Genomic DNA, 4,390 nt, shown 5'->3' with positions numbered 1-4,390 from the left:
GGTGGACGCCGAGTATATCCCATCAACCGCATGTTTCCAGACAATGTCGTCCTCAACCTGGTCGTCAAGATGGACGTTGCGCAGAAGTGTCCAAAGCGAGAAAAGCTCCCGGACATGGACGGCGGAGACGACTGTGTCATGCTTGATGTGGGTCATCCAAGCGTTCCGTCGAAGTGCTTCCCGCAGCTTCCAAGTCTTCTTTATGGAGGCTTCAAAGATAAGAGGGGCGACATCCATGGGTTTGCGACCAAGAAGCCACGGGGAGTCCCAAAAAGGTGTTTTAGCACCATTGCCGACGATGATTTTGGTCGAGGCATAGAAGAAATTCAGGTCTTCCTTGGTGCAAGGGTTGCCTAATCCAACCCATAACTTGTTAGGCTCCTTCCATTCGTACGAGAGCCACCTTAGCCTTAAAGCCCGAGCAAACTTATCAGTGTTGAGGACCCCAAGGCCTCCTTAACTCGTCGGCCTGCAGACCACGTCTCAAGTGACCTTGCATTTTGCACCAGTCATCTTGTTCGAACCAGACCATAGGAAGGCCCTCTCAACCTTGTTGAGATTATGCAGTGTTCCCTGCGGCACAGTGAGAGGCATTATGGAGAAGACCGCTTGAGAGGTGATGACCGATCCGACAAGGGCAGTGTGTCCAATGGTTGTGATGGTTCGTCCAATGGTCGCATCAAATAGTCACCGCGCCATAATGTGCACCTACCTAGGCATCCCCAACAACCATTAAACCGTCCGTAACCGTTCAAACCTGATCCACCCAGAAACCTCTCCCTCGCCCACGCTCTTTCCCATTAGAGCACCAGCTCCCCATTCATGCTAGCCCGAAGCGGACGTGGACACTCACTGGAGCAGACATTAAAGCGGCGCACCGGCCGAGAGTGTCACCCGCTGCGCACGCTTTCTCTTCACATTGAAACGGCGCCCGTCTACCCGCCTACCACCATTAAATTAGTGCGTGTACCGAGGAACCTACTCCGGCGCTTCGAGCGCCACACATCCGTCCCTGTGTCGGCCGACATTAAACACCTCTTCGGTTGTCACCTCGCATCCGCCGCTATTTAGATGTGGCCAGGGGCGCCGTGCAAGAACCACAGCACACCTCCGCTCTCCGTCTCCTCCTTCTACCAAACCCGTCATGGCCTCCGGCTCCAAAGTCTTGTGAGACCGCCTCTCTGGCAAGCAAAAGGAGCTCTCTAGCATTGCAGTGGCCTAGGTTGCCCGGCAAGCTAGCTGGAATCAGGCTGGCCTCCGGAGCCGGCACCACCGTCATCGCCAGGCCGTCCTCGCACGTCCAGGCTGGTCAACGCAATCTCCTGGCAAATCCATCGCAAGTGATGGCGGCAACGCGTCCGGTAGGCAGAGAAACAAGCCATGTTTGCGGAGGTTGACGCGGCGGCAGAGGAATTTGACTAGGGCACCAACGACAACGTTGCCAATTCCGCATCGGCCGCACCAAGTAGACCATGATAAGTCGCCGCCGCTTGGGTCCCATGAAGGCCACCACCACCGCCTCGCTGGGTTACACAGACGATGACTTGCCCGCTTCGCAAGGGCGTAGGCCACGGCGACCGTCTTCCCCCATCCCAAAAATCACCTTTGATATGTGCTTCATGGAAGTGGAGGATAATCTTCCCCTTCCACGGAGTCACGTCCCCCCGGGGCTTGCCGCAGCCCGATGAATGAGATGCCAGACATGGGGAAGACATGTCGTGGAAATGGGGCTCCACCGCGGCTTGCAATAGACTAGGTTAGAATAGTCTAGCCTAGTCCTATATAATTTTGTTGAAATATGTCCAGAATATAAATGTTCTTGTCTGGTTTATATGAAAATTGCATGGTTTGATGTAATTCCTTCGATTAGTTGAAATCAGGTTTGAAATGTGTGCGACTATGGTTGGATGGCCGGCTCCCGCGCCAGTGTCCGCGGACTGCTCCCCCCTCCCCCGGTCCGCAGACGGATGCGGTGTCGGATTTGGGGGTTAGCGTTGGAGATGCCTTTAGCTCAGCCTGGGTTTTGGCATGTTTTTTCGTTCTCTTTTTGTCTTTGCTTAGTTATCTTTTTTTTATTTTTTGTTTTCTTTTTACCCAATTTTTTCTCCATCTTTTTAACATTTTTACACATTAACATATATTGAGGGAATGACTTAACTATATCGGAGGTCTCACCTAAGTTCTGCAAGGCATTCCTATGGACAGTCAACACAAGTCTTCATGACCAACAAGTCAAAGAAAGGAGAGAAAAGAAAAATGCCAAATTAGAGATGAAGGCAAAGTAGAAAATATAAGCCCAAGCCCAAGAAGAGAGCATCCAGAAGGTGGAGGGGATTCTCTCTGCCATTTCCTCTTATTCCACTAGAAGCCCATGGACTCTTAAGGAGCAAATATTACCTCATTCTACCTTCCCAAATCCTCACCTCACCAAGGGTCGTCTTGGTCATTTATAGGTTTAAAATCACTCATCATAGTTGAATAAACTCGAGAGGAGAGACATTCCCTCCCCCCTCCCCATAGAACCAGGGTTCGAAAGGGGCCGATATTCAAAGTCTGAGGTACCTTGTACGACTCAGACTATCGGGATTCGTGGGACTTCGGAGGCGGCGACGTTCTAAATGCATGCGTTGAGCACCACTCTCGACGACTCTCCTCATAGGACATATAGGCCACACTCCCATGAGGCGGCTAAACCAGTTTGATAAAGATCATGATGTCACTTCATCAATTATAGCGACCTTGGTAATAAGACCTCCGTACGCACCCCACACCTACATTCCAATAACCATGCTACTGTATTCCCCTAATCAAAAGAACAGCGACATGAACAATTGTTCTTCTCTTCCATGCTTATCTCGCAGATCGCATACTTTTTCTGGAGCCTATGACCTCCTCCATTGCACGTGCGCCGTTTGGCTCAAACCTAAAATGTGCAGAAGGTAGAATAGTCAAGTAATATGCGCATGCGTAAAGAAGAAGATTCACTTTTGCAATCATGGTACATGTGTCGTTGTTGGACTTCTTGACATGGTGATATCTGTAACCCGAATCAGCATAGGCTCTTTTTCCAATATCAAAACTTCAGAAATTGTAAAACATTTTTTCAATTTGAATTTTAAAAAAAAACTAGAATAATTTTTGAATTTTGAACTCTTTTTGAAACAAACATTTAAAAAACACAAGAACATTTTTTAAACAAGAACTCTTTTTAAAATTGCATTTTTTTACCCTAAAGTTTTTTCAAAATATATTTTTTTAGAACAAACAATTTTTGAAATTTCAAATACTTTTTGAAAACACAAACATTTTTAGAAATGCAGAAATTTTAAAAATTCAAACAGTTTATAAAATTATGAATAAAATAAAAAAGTAGAAAAACAAACAAACTGTTAAAGCAAAGAAAAATCAGTCACAAACCTTCTAGAAGGTTCGCAAAACCGGGTCATGTTTGCTACCTACAAATGGGTGGGCGTCTTTTAGAAGGTTATTGGAGCAGTCCTTAAAAGAACTGGGCCAAATGGCTTTTCAGATTCTCAAAAAGGTTAGTTGATTCTGGGCTGAGAGTACAATACCGGTCTAATATAAATGGAAGAACTCACAAATATAGAGGTCCACTTCTCACTTGCCTCCCTGACATCATCCTACCATGTAACCCGCGTAAACTATGTCTCGCCTGTAACGGTTCCTATTAGAAATCGCCTACGAGCAGCCGCTACTGTGCCGGCCAATACTGTAGCAGTAGTTTCTTTTTCTTTTTTTTGTTTTTCCACTGTTGTAGCAAGTTTTTTCTTGTGTTTTCCCCAGGATATATCTTTTCTTCTATCTTCAGTTCCTTTTGGGGTTTCTTTGTTCTTTTTTCGGTTTTCTATTTTGCTTTTCGGTTTTGATTGGCTTTTTCCACTTTAATGTTTTCTTTTTTCAATATGTGTCTACCTTTCCTCACACACAATGTATATTTTTCGTATACAGTAGGAACATTTTCTGTACATGTTTAATTTTCTATAAATACATAATTAACATTTTTACAAATATATGTTTTGATGTCAGTTTTTCATACATGTTACAAATTTTGGTATGCACCTAAAATATTTTCATACACGTTTCAAAATTTTAAAATACATGATTAACATTTTTTTAAACGTTTTAAACATTTTTCCAACATATGTTAAACATATTTGAAATACAAATTAAACTTTTTTGAATGATAAAAAACATTTCTTGAACAGTGAAATATTTTTTGACATTGTACAAATTTTTTTGAAATGTCACAAAAAACATTTTGAAACCAATATTTTTTTTCTAAAAATGGAACGTACATTCTTTTTGAATGTATGAAACATTTTTTTGAATTACCTGAACATTGTTTTCATTGTATAAACATTTTTCTAGA

This window comes from Triticum aestivum, chromosome 7D (genome assembly GCF_018294505.1).
Source record: "Triticum aestivum cultivar Chinese Spring chromosome 7D, IWGSC CS RefSeq v2.1, whole genome shotgun sequence".
NCBI classification, from domain to species: domain Eukaryota; kingdom Viridiplantae; phylum Streptophyta; class Magnoliopsida; order Poales; family Poaceae; genus Triticum; species Triticum aestivum.
Note: the sequence above shows the minus strand (reverse complement) of the source record.